The sequence below is a fragment of the Aethalodelphis obliquidens genome, unplaced genomic scaffold (assembly GCF_003676395.1).
Source record: "Aethalodelphis obliquidens isolate GAN/ISIS:26980383/991018 unplaced genomic scaffold, ASM367639v1 scaffold23, whole genome shotgun sequence".
NCBI lineage: Eukaryota > Metazoa > Chordata > Mammalia > Artiodactyla > Delphinidae > Aethalodelphis > Aethalodelphis obliquidens.
In genome coordinates this window covers 15,711,936-15,733,865 of record NW_020837967.1, presented here as the reverse complement: position 1 = coordinate 15,733,865, position 21,930 = coordinate 15,711,936, and the positions used below count along the sequence as shown (strand labels likewise).

Below are 21,930 nucleotides of genomic sequence, written 5' to 3'. Positions count from 1 at the left end.
CCATGAGTAACCTAAAACAGTGTATCGAGGAGGGAGGTGGCAGTAACCCACCCTTGTCTCCGACAGACCCACAACTGTAAACCATCAATGCAACCGACTAGAGTGGACGAGTGACTTAACCAGTGCATACTTTCCCACCTGTAAGCTCAGATAATTCTAGTACCCTGGATTTGAAGAACAAGAACCCCAAATCCAGTCCCAGAAAACATAACTGAAAGAACACAAACCCATACAAGAAAACAGCACGGGATAGAAAGAGTACAAAATACTGAAATCGAATTTAGGAGAGAAACTAGCAAATTAACAGATTTCTGCACTTTCTTCAACACCACGCCAAAGTGCACACACATGCCCATACGTGTCCACTCAGATCCACGTGCAGACCAAAACTGCTGCCCCATTACGTCATTGCTTTCCTCACTCTGCATGAAGAGCATCATTTTCTCTCATCTTAGAGCCAGACCAGACCAATCAGTACATTATAGGATCAACCGGCTGCTTGTAATTAGTCTTGTCTGAGAGGTACAAGAGGATCCATCCACACTGTGGTGTAAAATGTAGTCAGTAAGGGGCATGGTGGCTGAGTTGCCATTAACTACCTGGGAGCTTGGTCGAGAACCCTGTGTTCTCTCCGGGGTCTCATCTGTAAGTTGAAGGGCTGAGTCCAGGATGACCCTCCTGCTCTCATTCTTAGATGCTCACCCAGGGACCAAACACACCTTTCTTTCTCATCTCATCTCACTTCCATATTCCCCCCCTAATAATTCCCGATTTATCCATAACTCCAGGAACTGATGCCAGTGGACAGAGCTGAACTGCCATAGCCTGTCCGAGTTTTCCTCCCTGAAATCAAAGAGCTAAGCTCCAAACCTGAAAAGGAAGAGAAAATCCCAAAGACAAGATTCTACCTTCAGAGAACTTGCAAATCAGGGTCCCACACGTCTGTAATGAGGGAATGTTGAGAGAATGAAGACCAGTCAGAAAACTGAGCCTCAATTTACTGCTCATTTCCAGGTGACCTTGGCATTGTTCCTTGATAAACAGAAATGAGAATTTCTAGGATTATTTCAAGTTGAGATGGTGGTACCCAACCAGCACCTTGATGATCACCGGCTTATACCTTCCCCAACTCAAGTACCTGGGACGGGGGGCGGTGGGGAGGGGGGTCAAGCCATGATCAATCCAGGAAGGCAAGGCTCTTTCAAGCAGTCTCTGAATAAAAGCAGGTATAAGCATCATTATGAACACACATGATGATTTTAGGCTTCTATCCAAGCAATTAGCACAGCAGCAGTACAAGTTTGCAAGACTTGACAAGACCAGCATAGAAACAAGTATCAACATCACCTTTTAAAAATGTACGGTCTAAGACACGAAGAGTACCGAAGAAGCAGAACTACAAAATAAACAACTAATGAGCCACACCTTGGGACGGAAAATCCAAGAATTCTTCATAATACTCCCACCCTGCGTTCAACCGTTCATCCGTATTTTCTTCTCCATGTTTACATCAGCTCCTCAGCCCAAGATCTAATACTTAACTTTGTAACATGGTATCATTTATAATAAAATTACTTACAACATTTCATTATTTAAATTATTATTCCTCCTTTGGTTTCTAGAAACATTTTTGTTCATAATTCTAACATTAACTAGGGCACATGAACTCTGGTCCTTTAAGAAGAAATATGACAAACACCTTAAGTCACTCATACAAACACACACACACACACACACACACACACACACACACACACACACCAAAAGAAGACATTGCCATTTGGCAATCTTAATGTCACACGCATTTTTCTTCCAGAGAAAGAGATTCAGTGAATACTTTTTTCTTCCCTAGCACAGCTGGTTTTTAAATGGCATTATAAAGCAGATGGAATGCTAATAACCAAAAGCCAGAGGGCTGATTAGGCTGTTTGCAATCTGCACTTCACAAATAAAGAACTGCTCCAGAAAAGCAAAGGTCACTTAAAATGAATTGCATTCAATAAAGAGCTTCGGTAGGGACACCAGGGCTAGCTATTATTGATTGCCATAAAATTCTCTGGCCAAGGAGAAATGCAGCCTTGTCAGAGATTTCTCCTGGCGTGGAAGGACTGACTCAATTGAACTCTGGTTCGTCTTATTTGGTGAGCCACTGCAGCACGCGTGAAACTCCCCGTGCACGTGTATTAATCGAATGGATGCACATGTCACTCCATTAATCAGATGTTCAGTAAAGTGCTTCTGCGCCAGGAGGAGGCCAGGCTCATGAGGAAACAAAGGTCTGAACCCAGGTTCATGTCCTCACAAATGAAAGAGGGAAGGATCACTTGTAAGGCACATCACCTCGTCTCTCTCTGAAGCATCTAAAAAAGTTGTTTTATTCAGTCACAAATCGCTGGTCCGTAGCGTGGTCTGTTCATTCCGAGCCTCCCTTCTACCTTGCTTCACTCTGAGCAGATGCGTGTACACTATTTTCCAGATTCTCACCTGAGCAGCCAGTGAGGCAAGACCCAGGGCGGAGCTGATGCTTCTTGGAGGCGTGACAGACATCCACCCACCCACTCTGCGTGCTTTGAAGGACAGTAGCTCAGATGTGACTGAAAGACCCTTTTGGCTCATGTGCACAAATTATTCCAAAATGCCTGAAATTCTGCTCCCTGGACTAACTCCTTGGCCAACGCAGGGTCTTCTTTGCAGGGGTCTCCCTGCCCTGTGCGCTGCCATTCACTCCTTCCAGTGCCTGGTGTCCCCTCCCATCATAGGGCAGCGTGGGCTTCCCACTGCTGGCTGTACCACTCAGGCCTCACCACTCCAGACACCAGCAACGCCTTAGACCAGAATCACTGCACCTCGGCCCCTGCTGCAGACTAACCGAAACTGAGTTTCTGTGGTGGAGCCCACTCCTCTGTCGTTTTTGGTTTTGGTTTTTCAATGATGGTAAAATAAACACAATATAAAATTACCGTCTTAACCACTTTTAAGTGTATGGTTCAGTGGCATTAAGTACATTCACGTTGCTGTGCAACTATCACCACCACCCATCTCCAGAGCTCCTTCCATGTTGCAAAACTGAAACTCTGTACCCATTTAATAATCACTCATCATTCTACGTTCTGCCTCTAAGCATTTCACTACTCTAGGTAGCTCATAAAAGTGGAATCTTATTTGTCCTTTCATGACTGAGTTAGTTCACTTAGCATAGTGTCCTGAAGGTTCATCCATGTTGAAGCATGTAACAGGATTTCCTTACTTTTTAAGGCGGAATAATATTCCATTGTATGTGCAGACCACCTTTTGTGTATCCATTCTTCCACTGGTAAACACCTGGGTTGCTTCTACCTCTTGGCTGTCATGAATAATCCTCCCACGAACACGGGCGTACAAAAATCTCTTTGCGTCCCAGCTTTCAGTTCTATTGAGTACACACCATGAAGCTGAATTGTTGGGTCATATGGTAATTCTGTTTGTAACTTTTTTTTTGAGGAACGACCACACTGTTTTCCTAGCAGCTGCATCATTTATTCCGTAGTTTTTAAGATGTTCCGAGATGTCTGTGATGAGAATGAGAACGTGGAAAACCAGTGCTGGGCCCGTTAGAACCATTTCCATTCTATTAACTCTGAAAACAGCCCAAGTTGGTACTTACAGATTAATACGGGCCCCCTGAAGATAATACTTCAACCAAAAAGGAATGAAAAGTGTAAACCAAAAAAAAAAAAAAAAAAGTGTAAACCAGGATTAAGAGAATTTAAAACGAACTTTTGCTTTTGAGTTACACTTCAGAAACAGCACAGCCAGCCTAAGATCTAAATCCTTTACTGTCCACACAGACTGAGGGGAAGGTAATCAGCGCCAAGCATACAATTTATACAATTTATGTCTGTGATTAGCCATTCTATGTCTGATTTATGGATTTGGGGTAGATGGGTACCCATTTATTTTTCCCCTACAGAGCTCTATGCATGAAGTGTAATTACAAATTTCTTTGCCTTTTCTGTGGTGTGTAATTAAAATCACAACCTTCTTGGAGACTTGGAACAGGATGCTTTCTTGTCCTTTATTCTTTCCTCAAAATAAAAATAGATACCAAATAGAGTTTCATATTATATGCAAAATAAGCCCACTGGTTCCAGCCACATAACTCTTGGAATCACTACTTTTACCTGAGGAAACAACCAGTGTCAAGATGATAGTAATTCCAAAACAATCTGGAGTTTTATATGCTTAGATTATATCACCTTTCTGTTGTGTCACATCACATTATTGTATCAGTAATACGGGCTTTAGCTAATGCAAAGAAACACTTCCCTGAATGTATACTTCACAAAGCTAGATATATGAATTTTCTTGCAGGTAAATTAATTTCAATAAATGCCAAGAAACTTCAAGTGCTTTGGCAAAGACTGATGGCTTTTATGCTGGCTTGGGAAAAGGACGGCTCTGAATTAAAGCAGGGCCCCAGACCACCCGTTCAGGCCCCTTGCTGGGGTCTTGCCCAAGCGCAGTGCTAAGGCTCACCCCGGGGGGTTCCTCCCAGCTCTACTCACCTGCACGATTCTCACGCCCTCCCCAGGGCCTGCTCCAGCCCTGCCCACCTTCCACCTCCTGCTCTAGTGCACGCGGCCTTGGCTTCTATCTGTGGCTTCCTTGTATGGACTTCTGTGAACCTGCTTCACATCTTACCTCCCCAACTCTACTGAATGTTTCATGAAGGAAAGCAAACCTCGAAGTTTTTTTCTGTTACATCCTTATTTTACTATCTCCTCATTCCTGCCCACCTCCTCACCCTGAACACACACACACACACACACACACACACACACACACACACACACACACGCAGCTGAATGCTGGAACTGGACAGAAAAAAAGGAAAAAAGACTGGGTATGTTGAGTAATAGGAAAGCTAGAGAGCACTTTTTTTTTATGGTTGTAAACATCTCTTTTTTCATTATACAATGAAGACACAGACGTGAAAAAATGTTGGAAAAGAGAGAAAAAGGTGAAAACACTACCACAGCCCCATCACCCTAACTCCCCAACCGTGTAAGAGTCAGAGAATATTTCCTCCTGCCTTCCGTCCTACGCCTGGATTCATTTCTTAGCTGGTATCATACTTCCCCTGCTCTGTTCAGAGAGCGTATGAAGTTTTTCTTGCGTCTCGAGTCTCTCTTTAGACTCTCCTCTCAAAAGCTCCTCTGCTACTGCCTCCTCCTTGCAGGTGTTTTCTGGGGCTCATCTCTGCTCTCTGTGTGAGCTAATCTCATCCCTATGACTGCTGCCACACTGGTACCTGCAGTTCCCAAACCACGTGCGCAGCTGCCCTGACGTCACAGCCAGTGCACAGATGCGCTGTGGGATGCATTGAATTTCGGAGGGAAACACAGCCATATTCAACACTTGTTGAACACTGTGCAAAATACAAGCTTGAGGTAGCTCCCGGTTTCAACATGAGATCACTCACATTCCCTTGGATGATGTCATCTTTGCAAAGTGGGCTCCTGAGAAGTAGTTGTGATAAAAAGCAAGATCTGTACAAAAATCAAGGTAGAACAAGAAATGGTGTCCCATCTGTTTCCAACGCTTGAGAAGCTGTGCAGTATCCAATGGTACACACATCCCATTGCTAAGTTTTCTCCGGAGAAACAGAAACAGTAGAGAGTGTGTGTGTGTGTGTGTGTGTGCGCGTGCGCGCATGTGTGTATGTATGTGTGTACAGAGAGAAAGAGATTGATTTTAGGAATTGGTTCATGCCATTGTAGGGGCAAGCAAGTCCCAAGTCTGCAAGGCAGGCCAGCAGGCTGGGACGTCGTGAAGAGCTGGTGATGCAGCTGAGTCTGAAGACAGTCTGGAGGCAGAATTCCCTCCTCCTCCAGAGATCCTGGCTGTTCTCTTAAGGCCTCAGGAAGATTGGGTGAGGCCTACCCACATTATGAAGAGTAACCTGCTTTTCTGAAGGTCTACCGATTCAAACGTTCATCTCATATAAAAATTACCTTCACAGCGGCATCCAGACTGGTGCTTGACCAAATAAATACATGGATACTATGGTCAAGTCAAGCTGGCACATAAAATTAACCATCACTTAAGAATGAAAAAGATATATGTATTTCCTTTCAATGTGTACAATTATATTTTCAATCGGCCACTAAATTGTCAGGACATAAATTCTAATTAAGTTGTATGGACTCTACTGCCTAAATGAACAGAGCTTTCAGGTATTTCTTTTGGCCCAGGGGCACGGAGAATATTGCGACCAGAAAAAGCTTAAGAACGCGCCTATAGGCTTTGTGACCACCTAGAGGGGTGGGATAGGAAGGGTGGGAGGGAGATGCAAGAGGGAGGACATATGGGGATATATGTATATGTATAGCTGATTCACTTTGTTATAAAGCAGAAACTAACACACCATTGTAAAGCAATTATATTCCAATAAAGATGTTTAAAAAAAAAAAAAAAAAAGAACGCACCTATACATTGATGGCTGCAGTCCAACCTGTATTCCCCAAATCCTGACATACATATTCTATGTTTGTGGATATACATGTGTCCTAAGTGCACTTCAATATACAGGTAGATTCTAGGGACTTCCCTGGTGGCGCAGTGGTTAAGAATCTGCCTGCCAGCACAGGGAACATGGGTTCAAGCCCTGGTCCGGGAAGATCCCACATGCCGCGGAGCAACTATGCCCATGCACCACAACTACTGAGCCTGCGCCCTAGAGCCTGCAAGCCACAACTACTGAGCCTGCGTGCCACAACTACTGAAACCCGCGCACCTAGAGCCCATGCTCCACAACGAGAAGCCACCGCAATGAGAAGCCCATGCACCTGAACGAAGAGTAGCCCCTGCTCGCCGCAACTAGTGAAAGCCCATGCACAGCAATGAAGACCCAACGCAGCCAAAAATAAAATAAATTTATTAATTAATTAAAAAAAAATATATATGTAGGTTCTAAATTCATGTCAATATACATGTATATTCCAAAGAGGAGAATTTCCACAGTTATCTCACCTCAAATGTTCCTAAACTCAATTTCTTATTTCCTCCACGAAATCTACTGTCAGTCTGACTCCCAACAAAGTATTTTTGTTTTTTTTTTGCGGTACACGGGCCTCTCACTGTTGCGGCCTCTCCCGTTGCGGAGCACAGGCTCCGGACGCGCAGGCTCAGCGGCCATGGCTCACGGGCCCAGCTGCTCCGCGGCATGTGGGATCTTCCCGGACCGGGGCACGAACCCGTGTCCCTGCGTCGGCAGGCGGACTCTCAACCACTGCGCCACCAGGGAAGCTCCCAACAAAGTATTTTTTAATCCTCACCACTCTTCCTCCCATTAACTATCCAGTCCACCCGCATCATGGCACTCTCTTGAAGCAGTATAACACAATGATTTTTACCTATGTCACAAATTATGGGCTTATAATTTTTTAGTGGATAATGTTTATTTTTCACTTCTTCCATGTCTTCGTATTTAGAAAAAGCAGTCAAGATAGCTTAGAGACAGTACCCGGCCTGGTGATAAATAAGGATTCTTTTTAAGGGAAATTCTCCTTGATGTAGAGAATAACAACACTGTAAAATATTGCCTCTAGTGAAACATGCTGAAGGCAGACATTTCATGAAAGTGAGTCTTGATGTGATGAGGCCATCCCACACTCATGAACTTGTGCACTCCCCTACTGAACCCCCGCCCTCGCCCTCCCTCTGTTCTAGTGATGAGCCCAGCCCCACCCAAAGAGCTGAGTCTGTGGGTGGCTTAAAAGACAAGTGTAACATTTGACCTTATAAAGCAAAAACCAAAGGCAGAAAATGCTGAAAAAAAGAAAAAAACAAACCCAAAACATTCATTTTATCTGTTTTCCCCCGAGAGCATAAGTATCTTTGAGCGAAAGATAGTAAACTATCACTGTACGAAAAACTTTGATTGAAAACTCTCTTTTTCACTTATTCTCATAATTAAAGCTGGAAACCACCAGAAGTTATTTCCTCTATTATTTCATTTTTGTTGGCAATATCTGCTCTATTGAATAAAGATGTGTTCCGTGAGGCATAATAATATTTACGGAGCTGCACTCCTGAGATACCAAGGCAATGTGATTTTTCCCTCTCAAGGAGGGAAACTTGTTATTCGTTGAGGGCAGTAGGTTTGCCGTTTAAAAGAAGCCAGCCCATACCATTTGCAGCAATATGGATGGACCTAGAGATTGTCATCCTGAGTGAAGTTAAGTCGGACAGAGAAAGACAAATATCATATGATAACCCTTATATGTGGAATCTAAAAGAAGGGTACAAATGGACTTATCTGTAAAACAGAAATAGAGTTACAGATGTAGAAAACAAAACTTACGGTTACCAAGGGGTAAGAGGGCGGGGGGGAGGGATTAACTGGGAGATTGGGATTGACATATACACACTACTATATATAAAACAGGTAACTAATAAGGACCTACTGTGTAGCACAGTACTCTGTAATGACCTATATGGGAAAAGAGTCTAAAAAAGCGTGGATATATGTATATGTATACCTGATTCATTTTGCTGTACACTTGAAACTAACACAACACTGTAAGTCAGCTATACGCCAATAAGAATTTTTAAAAATAAATAAATAAACTAAAAGAAGCCAACCCATTCAAATGGAGCTTCTGGCCCCAGCTGAGTGAATGCTGCTATCACCAGCCCTCAAGATACCTAGAGAAGTAGGCAGCCCTGTAAAAAATTCAGTATTCTAGTGAAAACAAACATCAAAAGGCTAAAAATAAACGATAACTCAGAGACTAAGTCCATAAAATATTTGATTAATGCTAAAAACCAGGAAGTATGACAGTCTGAATGTATTTATCGAATAGCAAAACAAGTTCGCACTATGAGATTTACAATGAAGGCAGCAAGAAATAAATAAACTCAAAACTGGGGCTTTGGGGATGAGCAACAAATATGATGTAAAAACGCATCTGACAAAAGAACAGCACAGTGAAACATATTTATGTTTCTCTGTGAAAGTACTTTCTTGGTTTATCCTCCTTGGCCAATGTATACATTTTTGGACAATGAACTAGGGGAAAACCTATAGGCTGACTTGCATATTACAATATTTTTTCATATACGAATTTCTCCACTCAGTCGACATTTATAATAATTTATAATTCCAGCATTTTCTAGACTACACAATCTCACCAGCCCCCCAGACAGAGTAAACATAACCTGATTTTTCCAACACTATTGCTAAAAATAAAAGGACCACACAGTCAGTATCTCTCGCAGAAGAACCATTGGAACAGGCAGTTTTCTTTAAATTCACTTCAGTCAAAGCCTTTGGAAAATTAGCAATTCTCCACGTAAGACCACAAAATACTGGTGCGAGAAGGGATATATGCGGGCATCTAGCCACTGGCTTGGAAATATATTATTTTTAAAAAATTTACAATGTTGTGTTAGTTTCAGGTGTACAGCAAAGTGATTCAGTTATACATATGTATACATACATATATATATATATATATTTCAGATTCTTTTCCATTATAGGTTATTACAAGATATTGAATATAGTTCCCTGTGCTATATAGTAGGTCCTTGTTGTTTATCTATTTTATATATAGTAGTGTGTCTATGTTAATCCCAAACTCCTAATTTATCACCCCCCTCCTTCCCTCTTTGGTAACTGTAAGTTTGTTTTCAACACCTATGAGTCTTACAAAACAGAAACAGACTCACAGATCTATCATTGTACCATTTTTTTAGATTCCACATACAAGTGATATCATATGATATTTGTCTTTCTCTGATTTACTTCACTTAGTATGATAATCTCTAGGTCCATTCATGTTGCTGAAAATGTACTATTTTTTAAAAATCTGAGCTGGGAAGCTTTCCTCTTGGTAGGTAAAAGCGATGACATTTTGGTTGAAGAAGGGGGTGGGGTCAGGGGCTTCCCTGTCTTCTCAGGCTGCTCTCCGCCCCAGTCTGTAAGAACAAAGAGTCATTGAAGGGAAATGGGATGCATTCTGAAGCCATTTTGGTGGTCTTTTCTAGAAGGAGAGTGTCAAGAGTTGATGGGGTCAGCTAGGCATGGACACAGGGTATTTGGGGAGCAAGTCCACTCTGTACCGTAAAGTAAGTTCAAGAACACTCAGAATTCCAACCGCTTAGTATTTTGAAGTGTAATGTTGAAGTTTATGGTCAAATCCATTACCTCACACAGGGTGACAACTCATCCTGGTTTGCCCAGGACTTCCCCAGTATGAAAACTGGAAGTCCCATGTCCCGGGAACCCCCTCTCTGCTGGCAAAGGGGGACAGGGCAGTTAGATACTCTACCCTCCACATAATACTATAGAATCGCCCCTGCTGGCAGCTGACCTCACTTTGAAGCGTCTCCAACCACAGCCATCCAGCAACCGATGAAGAGCCCAGATTGAGGGCTACCTGTTGGAGTAGACGCATTACCCAAAGCACATGAAGGAAACCTGGAATTTCCTACATCATCAGGATGTATACTGAACATATGAAAAGCACTGGCTGAAGATGTTCTAGACTGGACTCCACCTCATCTTTAGGTAGAAAGGGATACCCAAAGTGTTTAAAGAAAGCATTTTCAGTTTAGTAGATAACTGTCTTCTTTACTGTCCTCATTACATCAGATCTCTTTTAGCTCAACTCCTTTTATCCACTATTAGATAATATCACGATAAACTTTGCAGTTACCGTTTAAATGATCAAAAGTCAAAATCATCGCAAATAACAAAATGTGTTTAGTATAATCTGATACTGTTTCACTGTTCATGTTTTTAAAATACTTAACTCCCATTCTGGCAACAGACAAAATGACAATTGTTTCCATCAGTGGATATCTCACTTGAAAACACACTAAGCCTCAGAGCGCAGGGGCAGGAGATCCAGCTGATGTGCTGAGTCGAGGCAGGATGCTAATAAATCTGCCCCCTGTGAAAACAGAGAAGTGCTGTTTGCAGGATTCACCACAGCTTCACCTCTTCCTTTCAAACAGTCTCCAACACCCAGGATCACTCTCTAGAAACGAGGTGGAAAAGCACGTAGTTTGCCCTGTGTTCTATCTCCTCTAACTACAGGATCTCCTCTTTTGAAGCAGAAGATCTGACAAAGACAGAGAAGAATTCCTGTTTGCCCTGGTAATCCTGTGAAACTCTTGGGCTCGTTTTCACCTTTGAAAAACACCCACTCTCTGCCTCAAATTTGGTTCTCCCTTTCTTTAAGATAGCAGCACTGATTTTCTGCAGTTATCTTTTTTTTTTTTTTTTTTTTTTTTTTTTTGCGGTACACGGGGCCTCTCACTGTTGTGGCCTCTCCCGTTGCGGAGCACAGGCTCCGGACGCGCAGGCTCAGCGGCCATGGCTCACGGGTCCAGCCGCTCCACGGCATGTGGGATCTTCCCGGACCGGGGCACGAACCCGCGTCCCATGCGTTGGCAGGCGGACTCTCAACCACTGCGCCACCAGGGAAGCCCTGCAGTTATCTTTAACATCAGTAGCTAAGGCAACTGCTCCTGACTGCTTTGTACCACCTTCTCCTCGTTGTAAGGTTCCTGTACATTGCATCCCTCCCTGCACCTTTAACCTTTTCCACACCCCTTCCTTTCTCTGCATTAGCCTTTCAGAGATGGTTCTGGGTATTGCTGGGTCCCACGGAAGACCCTCAGTGCTAGAGATGGTCAACATTAAGGCTAGATGAAGAGCCACCCAAAAGACCCACATGGGTTCCTGCGTAAACAATGGGCTTGTTTTGTAGATAGCAGACGTGATCAAATAACACATCTGAACCTCCATCAACAACCAAGGGAGCTAAGTGGAACTGCAGCAGGGCTCCTTCCACACACAAACTGTGCTTGCAAGCACCTGTGAAAGTGCCTCTCTGGACAGATGACACAACTTTGCCGAGCTAAGGGGTCATTCCTCTGTAAAATGGTCCTGAGCTGCTGCTTAACTGCCCCGCCCCAGGAGTCTTCACCCTGTTATCAAGATGCTTACATTTCAGGCAGAAATGTTAGCACAGATTAATGGGGCTAGTCCTCTGCAGAGCCATGCAGTGGGTTCCCTTCATTTTATAACATGTAAACAGAACTAGAGGAGGAGTTGCATAAGGCTGAACAAGGCAATAAGGATTTATTTTCTAAATGAAAGTATGGAATAATAGGTGTTGTTGAAGCTCCCTTGCTGAGGACTGTCTTTCAGATGCGAATAAGGTTGGTCCCATCGTTCCCAAGGACGCCCACCAAAACCATTACAGCAGTTCTGTAAACCAACACTCAGCTCCTATATCATGGCCTATAACCTTTAGCCTGATGGCAATTCCAAGCTGGGCGTTGTCAACTGATGAGAAAACCCCCATCCAAAGAATCCTCTCTCACAAGGCTGCTTCACCAGGTTTCCACAAAATAGTCAAAATAAACACATTTCTGCAGGTGGTACCCAAAGAAGCAAAACAATCATTCTCTAAAACTCACCCCCTTCTGTAGAAGGGCACCTGACATGAAAACACACCAGAGATTCGTATCGACTTCATACTGAAAAGTTCCATTTGGCTCTAAACCCAGGCAGCTTTAGCAACACAACCCACAGATATTTCCACTTCCTTTCCTCTTAATTGGACAGTTGATGAGCCTCACACTCAACATTCATGGGCTCTTCTGAACACAGTCACACCGCTCACTCTGTAATAAGAGCATTTAATCACCAGGCTACTCTTCCCACGTCTGCCAACGAGAGCACTCCATCCTGCGCTAATATCAGTGCTTGCCAGCAGACGGGACGACAGCTTCACTCTCAGCTCTACTGACAACCAGGGCGCCTGGCACTGTCCTCAGAGAAACATGTATAAGTCTACCCTCCCAAGTTCCCTGCAAATTAACTGCAGGGCTTCCCTGGTGGCACAGTGGTTGAGAATCTGCCTGCCAATGCAGGGGACATGGGTTCGAGCCCTGGTCTGGGAAGATGCCACATGCCACGGAGCAACTAGAGCCGTGAGCCACAACTACTGAGCCTGCGCGTCTGGAGCCTGTGCTACGCAACAAGAGAGGCTGCGACAGTGAGAGGCATGCGTACCGCAATGAAGAGTGGCCCCTGCTTGCCGCAACTAGAGAAAGCCCTCGCACAGAAACGAAGACCCAACACAGCCAAAATTAAATAAATAAATTAATTAATTTAAAAAAATTAACTGCAAAATATGTCCCAGTTTCCTGTTGATCTTCATCAAGAGGTTCATTGGAGGAGATGATGGAGGGAAGGAGAACACTGGTGGTGCTAAATTTCCCTTCACATGTTATTAAACCAAGTCTCTCCTACCAGTTTCCACACCTGGCATATTCTTAAATGCTGGTTTGCAGAAAATCTATGACTTAGAGTTCCACTTTAACCTTCCCACAGCAGAAAACATATTCAGCCTTCCAGGCGTTTCTATTTATATCCATTTTTCCTGAAATGACTTGTGGATTGGCCCCCATTAGCTGGAATCTTCTTCTTGCTTTTGTGCCCAAAGCCTCCATGTGGGAGCAGACATCCTGGGCATAAGTCTCCCTCCTTTGGAGGAAAAGCTTTGGCCCTGAAGAGGAGGCCCAGGTTCCACAAATAAACTGTTGACATCATCTGCCCCTCCTTGTGTCACCTTAGGTATCCAGAGAATCCAACACCGGCCCAGGGAGGAACGTAAAATTCCACTGCAAGAAGAGTCCACCTTGCAGGGCACAGAGCTTCTTATCAGTGGGCCACAGGGTCAGTGAGTCTAAAAAAGTTGCTGTGTTTCTGCCCTCTTCCCCCTGTCTCTGACGCTGAACAAAGTTCAGGAGTCATCTGTCAAATCCGTCACTTTTCTTGTCTATAAAAAGCCCCTGTCTGGGCTTCCCTGGTGGCGCGGTGGTTGAGAGTCCGCCTGCCGATGCAGGGGACACAGGTTCGTGCCCTGGTCCGGGAAGATCCCACATGCCGCGGAGCGGCTAGGCCTGTGAGCCATGGCCGCTGAGCCTGCGCGTCCGGAGCCTGTGCTCCGCAATGGGAGAGGCCACAACAGTGAGAGGCCCGCGTACCGCAAAAAAAAAAAAAAAAAAAAAAAAGCCCCTACCCATTCCAACTGCATTTCTTTTTCACCTTTAGGAAGTAAAAAAGGAGACATTTTTATTTTCTGGAAGAGCCTTGTTTTTCCCAGATGACAGAAAAGAGACAAATGATTTTTAACACCCTGACTCCAGAATATGTGTCTCTTAGTGAGATATAAGGAACCCTAACTCAAACTGAGAGGCCCCTGCTGCAGTACTGCCCTGTACGGAATCAGTTATCAGGGTTTGAAGGTGATTCTTTCAGGTAATCAGGTAGAAATAGTTACATACAGCTGCAACCATGGGCTAAGAAATGTAACATAATTGGCGTCACTGATTCACTCAGAAAACAGCTCTGTACTGGTCCCGCGGTCTTTTTTTCTCATCACCGTCTCCCAAGCAAATATCAAAGAAGATTACAGTGGATACCTACAAAATTACTGATACCTTCAGCCAATATTTACTACTTGACTCCTGTGTACAAGGCCAGGTGTGAAGCTCAGACACGTGTCCAACTAAGGTCAGTTCACTGCCTTCAAGATGCGTAGACAACAGCAGAGCAGCTGGCGAAAGAAAGCTTCCTTCCTCACCTCTGCCAACATAACTCAGTCTCACTCATCCTCCCAATGGTCACGGGGCACAGGCTATGACCTAACGCATATCTGATCCTGGGGCTGCATTACACATGCAGAGCACAAAGCTCTGAATTTGGGGTCACTGTGGATCCCCCCAGAGAGCCTGGGCTCCCCTATTATGATTGCTGGCATTATGGGAAACAGTAGCTTTTGACTTAAGGAGACCCCCTGCTCAAACTTTATGTATTTAAATTACTAGTAATTTACATTTGAATATTTGACATTATTCAATTATGCATGTCTTATGAAAGTTTTGGAGGAACCTTTGGAATGAGGTCTCTGAACTCAGTAGAACCCCACTGGGTTCAACTGGTCTGCTTGAAAACAGAAACAAGAGAGGAGGATGTCTAATTTGTGATTTCAAACCATGGGATGTGTGACGGTTAATTTTATGTGTCAGTATGACTGGGCCACAAGGGGCCTGGATATTTGGTTAAATATTATTCTGGGTGTGTCTGCAAGGGTGTTTTCTGGGTGAGATTAACATTTGAATGGGTAGACTGAGTAAAGCAGACTGTCCTCCCTAGTGTGGGTGGGCCTCAACCAATCAGCTGAAGACCTGAAGAGAACAAAAAGGTTGACCTCTCACTCACAAGAATAAGTGGGAACTCTTCCTACATTTCTGCCTAAGCTGGGACAGCAGTTTTTCCTGCCTGAGGACCTGAGCTGAAACATCAGCCCTTCCTGGGCCTTACACCTGCCCTTTTCAGACTGGAACTTCTCTCATTGTCACTCCTGAGTCTCCAGCTTACTAACTCTAGATCTTGGGAAATCTTAGCCTCCGTAACTGAGTGAGCCAATTCCTTACAATAAATTTCTTTATATATATATGTGTGTGTGTGTGTATGTATGTGTGTGTATATATATATATATATATATCTCCTGTTGGTTCATTCCTCTAGAGAACCCTAATATAGGATAGATAACTTTTATTTCCTAAAAAAAAGGAAAAGTTTTCACCTAGACTAGGCAAGAAAATAACAACCTCAAGGTTGACCACGAGTTGGCTTTCCAATCTTCAGCTTGTCCTTGTCTGTGCTAACCTGCACGACTAGAGTCACTCAGAGTCATCATCATCTTTTATTACCTGGTGGCCTTGGACATATTACTCTGAAAGCTTCAGTTTCCTCATCTGCAAAATGCAGATAACAGTGCATACTCACTGGGTTGCTGTAAGGATTAAATGAGTTATACACATAAAGAGTTCTGAGCAGTGCCTGGTACATGGTAGAAGCGAAACAAATGCTCATGGCTGGTATTCTTGTTACGTATAGTTTTTGAACAGCCATTTATTTGGTGGGTTAATAAGACATTTCCAGAAAGACTTTTCCTTTCTAATATCCAATTTAGAAGAACCTGGAGAGCCAAGAAAAAAACTGGGCAATAATGATGGCAGAACTTAGAAGCCAGTAGCACCAACAAATGTAAAAGTAACTATGTGCTCTCTGCCATAGTTTTCCTTTGGGAAAGCAGTTTCTTAAAAAAGACTAATTATTCACATTTTACAAGCGCAAACAACAATTTGTCTGCCACTGGTTGTAAGGATTGAGGAGAATAGGCTGCATCCTAAGAAGCCCCTGTATGTGGGTACCAGTGTGGTACAGAGAAATGCAGTGCGTCAGTGTGGGAATAAGTAGCCACAAAGGAGTCAGCCTGTGCTAGGTGCCCAGAAGATGGTTTATCTCCATCACCTGCTTTAATTCTCTTATTTCAGGAAGTGGACATTATCCTGATCTTGCAGATGAGGAAACAGGAGACTAGAGCTTACTTAATTCAACTTAGGATCACACAGAAAATGGTAGCCATGATTCAAACCCAGGTCAGCTGGACTCAAGTCTATGACAATTTTGTATATTTCTACCAGTGTTGGCCAAAGTGTGTTCAGTGGGTCTGGATGTAAGGAGATGTAAGGCAGAGAATTCCACAGCCAAATATGTTGGGAGAAAGGCTGAGTTAAATAAAGGTTAATCAGGTTGTCTTCATTGCAGGTCTTTTCAGAGACTTCAGCATGCAAACCTATACTGTGGATCCCACAGTGTGATATAGGGTGCAATATTTGTCACATCATGGAAGCCTCTGTGCGTGTGCATGTGAGATGCTCTACTGTTCCATGGAATAGAGTTTGGTAACCCCACAGTCATACCATCTTGCTTCCACCATGGCATCAAGGGCCAACTCTTTCTTCTTAACACCAGGATTTGTTTTCACTCTTTCTTCCACCCACTAACATTTTCCCTGTTTTTTCACACGATTGCTATTCATTCATTTATAAAGTATGTTATGCTAGACATTATGCCTGGGACAAAGAAAATAAATGAGCCCTGGATATCAGCTGACATTTATCAGACACAAGCAAGAACTTACTTTAGAATCCTGTTTCTGAGAGAGAAGGGCAGCGGGGATAAAAGAAGTAGCTGGACGGATAAGCACAGGTTTTTCTGGCTGGATTCAACACCTTCGTCCCTTTCAAAAAACAACAGACAAAGCTCAGGGCCCAGGTTTGAATTAAACCATAAGAAGGTTGATGACTCGCCCTGTTCTCCATTCAGTAGACCTCACCTCATTCTCAGAGGGTAGGGGGAATTGCTTGTGATTTTGAACTTGGCCTGCGTCCAGTTGTCCAGACCACCCCGTTACTGCTTCACTGCAATCAATTATGCTAGGTCCACAATTCCTTTGATTCCCTTCCAATCCAAATTCCTCCTTTCTGGGGTGACTCTCGACAGTCTAGCCAGTGTATTATCGATTGGCGTATGGAATCTGGAATGGCATTTCCATACGAGGCCCTATACATTCCTTTTCCAGGTTCCATTCTGAAACACATGTGCTATCAGTTAGCACAGGAGGCTGAGAAGGGACACGGCTGAGGAAAAGATGGGGAAGAAGAGCCAGGGGTTCACAAGGAAGGCTCCATACATTGCCTAGCAATAAAGGACATAGTCCCCAAACCACAGTTGTGACATGTCCTCCCAGATAAGATAAATTGGTTTCTTGAATCCAATTATCTTGGGCTATAGTTTTCTTTTACAATTTTAAATGTCAACGGTCAGTTAAATATGGCTGCTGAAATCAAGAGGAATTTTCTAGGGCTCAGGCCAGAGAAACCTATAGACTAGCAACCTAGGACTCAGGAGACTTAACCATCCTTTGTTTCCCGCAATAAAAAACCACTCAGCAGTTACTTTAGCAGGTCCATGGGAGGTTTTTCTCCACGGGGAGTGAGACAGCCTTCCTGCTCTGGCGTGCTGGGTGCAGACGGACACGATTCTATCTCAACGGGAAGGAAGGAGAGAGAGAGAGAGCATGGGGTCGGGCAGTGTCTACACGAAGGCGGCCCCCCAGAGTGTCAGCTCTCTTCCAAGTCTGACAGTGGGAAGCTTGACACAGAAATAACCCCACCAGCAGCCACATCTCTCAGGGATTAATCACACCCACCATCCATCCCTCCGAGCTCACAAAGGCTTTAGAACGTAAGAACTCTCGAGAAGGAGTCTGACCTGGAGCTCGTGGAAAAGAAGAAATTAGACTCATGGGTCAACAACAGTTTCAAAAAGGAGACTGTGAAGAACTTCAGAATCTAAAAGATGATCCGATATTGGGCAGGAAATACATCTATTATCAGAACAGAGGACCAGAAAGAAGCTTCTGTGACGGGGGAATAAGATAAAGTAAGACTTTTAAGAGAATCACGGACAGGAAAGTTGTTGCCCCATAATTATACAGATTAGGCTTTAAAAAGTGGGGACATGACAGAAATCAAAGTATAAACATCTAGGTTATCGAGTGTCTGGCAGGGGGGAGCTGTCAATCTCCCCCTGCAGGAATGAGCAGTAGACACGAGGATGTAAAATGCAAAGGTTCAAGAGGAGAGGACCCTCAAAATACACAACAAGAGGAGACGAGACAGCTAGATATTAGACGGTTAAAGTGGCGAGACCAGAAATGTCACATTCCAAACTGTGGAAGACGAGATGTCCCTTTGCAGGACCCAACAGAGAACAGGAAGTGAAAGGGGACACCTGGCTCCAGGGCTACTGACCAAAGCAAAGTTATTTTTTATCACTTGGAAGATGCTGCTGCTGAAAGCAATGCTTCCCAGGCACGTATGTGATATGCGTCCAGGCTGCCCTGATGCACGCTACGGCTTCAGAGAATCACTCCTGCTAAAGGCTGACTCTATCTGCAAGTCACTAAGACACGCCAGTGCCCAGAGAGGCAGCTTTAAATACCATGCCATGGAGTTTTGGAGAGAATTCACGTACATACGCACTTATTCTTCTTCCATCACATCTTTCAGGAATCTACACTGCTGTTAAGAGGAGGCTGTTTGGTTATCTATCGTGGCACTTAGGTTGGGAGCAAAATGATCCTCTACTTCAACTCCTTAAGATGCCAGAAGGCGCACGTACCACTGAGGGTTGTACAATATCAAAAATGGAACAGCCATGTCCAGAGTTGTAGCTTACCGGTGCTCTGGGGAAGCTGGCTCATGCATTGATCCTCTACGGAGACTGAACTTCCAGGTCAGTTGTGGTGGGTCTTCAGAGTAGAAAGGGCACATTATTAAGCTGCTGACAGTGACACCACCTAGCCCTGCCTGAAGGGTGATCAAATAAGTAGCTTCTATTCTTTTAAAAAAAATAATAATAATAAGGTACTATTTTCCTGGAACAGGTACCAGTAGGTTAGCCAGAAGATCTTAATAAGAGGTTATATCAACCAGAATTTGGAGATAACTTTTTTTAACTTCATTGCTATGATAAGAGACTCTCCTTGCTTTATTTCTTTCTTGGAGTGATCTCTTTCTTTCCTATCTAGATGTTGAAGACTTATAAACATGCCCCAAACATGTCCGTCCAAGCAAATGTCTCAGCTGAGTCCCAGAGCTATACTGCCAGCTGTCTAATGGATGCCCCATGGGCTCCACAAGGAGAACACATGTCCAGGCAGAACTAGGGCATCTGGTCAACCTCCCCGTGACCCCACCTGCTCCTTGTCCTGGAATGATGTCACCACTCACCCAAGTAGATGCTGTAATCATCCTACCTGTAAGATGTCTCTCTAATGTGGTGTTCTCCCCATCACAAGCATTTCTACTTTCATTTGTTTAATTTTATTTTATAAAGACTGATATATTATTGAATGCGTGCCAGTCACTGGTCTATAAGAACTTTACAAGACCTTCACCATCTTTTGCCTTCATCACCAGAACCTCTTACCTGTCTCCCCCACCCGTCTGCTCTTCCTATGGCAGTCAAAGCAGCTTTGCCTACAATACAAATCTCATCACAGTACTTCCACACTCTAAGTGTCTGAAGCTCCTCGTTTTCTATACTCCTTAGCATAGCCCATAATGACCTTTTTTTAAAAAAAAAATGTATTTGTTTATTTATTTATTTTTGGCTACATTGGGTCTTCATTGCTGCACGCAGGCTTTCTCTAGTTGCGGCGAGCGGGGTCTACTCTTCGTTGCGGTACGCGGGTTTCTCATTGCGGTGGCTTCTCTTGTTGTGGAGCAAGGGCTCTAGGCGCGCGGGCTTCAGTAGTTGCAGCACGCAGGTTCAGTAGTTGTGGCTCGCGGGCTCTAGAGCGCAGGCTCAGTAGTTGTGGCGCACGGGCTTACATGCTCCGTGGCATGTGGGATCTTCCCGGACCAAGGATCGAACCTGTGTCCCCTGCGTTGGCAGGCGACTCTTAACCACTGCGTCACTAGGGAAGTCCCCGTAATGACCTTTATTACCTTCTCATCACGTGTTCTTCACTCTCTTCACACTCCCTATGAAGCTTATGTTGCAACCACAACAAACTAGGCACCTGCCCTCACCCTGCTTTTCCCTCTGACTGTGAGGGCTTTCTCTACCTGGAATCCCCACCGTCCTGCAAGTTTCAACCAGGGATCGGGGATTTTACTGAGAGAAGCATTTCCAAGCCTGGAGAACCCCAAGGGCAAATAATAAAACCCCAAGTGGACCCAAAACCAAACCCCAAGTGAAAACAAAACAGTTCAGAAGGGATGACAGTTGCACGACTTTCTTAAGCACATGGTCAGGCCCAAAAAATAAAAAACGAGAACCTAATATAAAATTGCAAATGTTGAAGCAATGACAAACTGGAATACTTTTTCCATGCAAAAAGGAAATGTGGAGGAATTATACAGCTGTAGTCACAGAAGCAGCTGTTGAGTCAGCCAACTCGGAGAAGACAGGCATGGAAATCAGAGATTGATGATTTATGCTAATTTACTTATATTTGGTCTGAGTACTATCTATTTTGTACTTCTAAACCTCTTGTCAGCATCATTTCTGGTTCTACCCGTTTCCAGCAAGTTTCATACAGCATTTTTTTCCAACTGTCTCTTCTCTGCTTTTACAGATTATGATGAAAAGGAATATGAAAATGCAAGTGAAACCACAGGCCACTTTCAGAAACTCCCACGTATGCGAATCTGAATTGCATGAACTCAAACGCAAGTGTTAGGGGTCCTGTGAGCGAGAACTTCTGCAAATTAACAGCAGAACACAAAGATGACCAAGACGTGACCTTGAATTCAAGGACTCACAGTTTTGGAAGAAAGACTCACAGCTAACAGTCTGGGATGTTCGACAATCCGTCTAACACCCAACTTGAGTGTGTCCTTCAAACTCAATCCTCCTCAGACCTGCCCCACGTCAGTCAATGAAAACATGAATCTTCCAGCTGCTAAAACCAAACCTTGTTTGTGATGACTCTTGACTTCCCTCTTCCTCTCATGGAAAGAAGGTCAACAGTCTGGCCAGCAGCAAATCCCGTTACCTCTGAGAACCAGGGTCTGATGGCTTCTTACCCCTCAAGTCACCACCCTAGTCATGGTCCCTGTTGTCTCCTATTCAGGAGGCTCCTGTGGGTCTTCCTGCTTCTACAGACTACTCTCCACAGCAGTATGTAGGTCCTCCAGACATCCAATGACAGCCTCTCTTAACTAAAAACTCAAGTCTTTACCACGGCCCCTTAGCTCTACTGACCTTGCCCAGCTCTGTCTCAAGATCCACCCCACACCGGTCCCTCAGCCACATCAGCCACATGGCCTCCCTGCACCCTGTTCCTCAGACGCCCACTGCCCAGCCCCGGCCTTTGCTGTTTCCTCTGCAGCCTGGGCTCTTCCTCTGACGGATACCCACCTGGGGGCCTCCCACCCTCCGTCCTCCCTGGTCTCTGCTCAGACTATCCCTTCATTTGAAATTCCTCCTCTATAAAAAGC

The 21,930-nt window shown here is 44.2% G+C and overlaps 1 protein-coding gene across 21 annotated transcripts in view; it reads right to left on the bottom strand.

The window, feature by feature from the left end:
* Positions 1–21,930, bottom strand: part of KIAA1217 (KIAA1217 ortholog) — a 326,984-nt gene that overhangs the window by 221,215 nt on the left and 83,839 nt on the right. The window contains exon 1 of one of the 21 annotated variants that reach the window (XM_027121836.1): positions 17,058–17,080. The exons of the other annotated variants lie outside the window; for them this stretch is intronic. The gene's annotated coding sequence lies outside the window, so the exon portion shown is untranslated. Of the gene's footprint in view, positions 1–17,057; positions 17,081–21,930 lie in introns of those variants that run through there. 21 annotated transcript variants of the gene reach the window in all.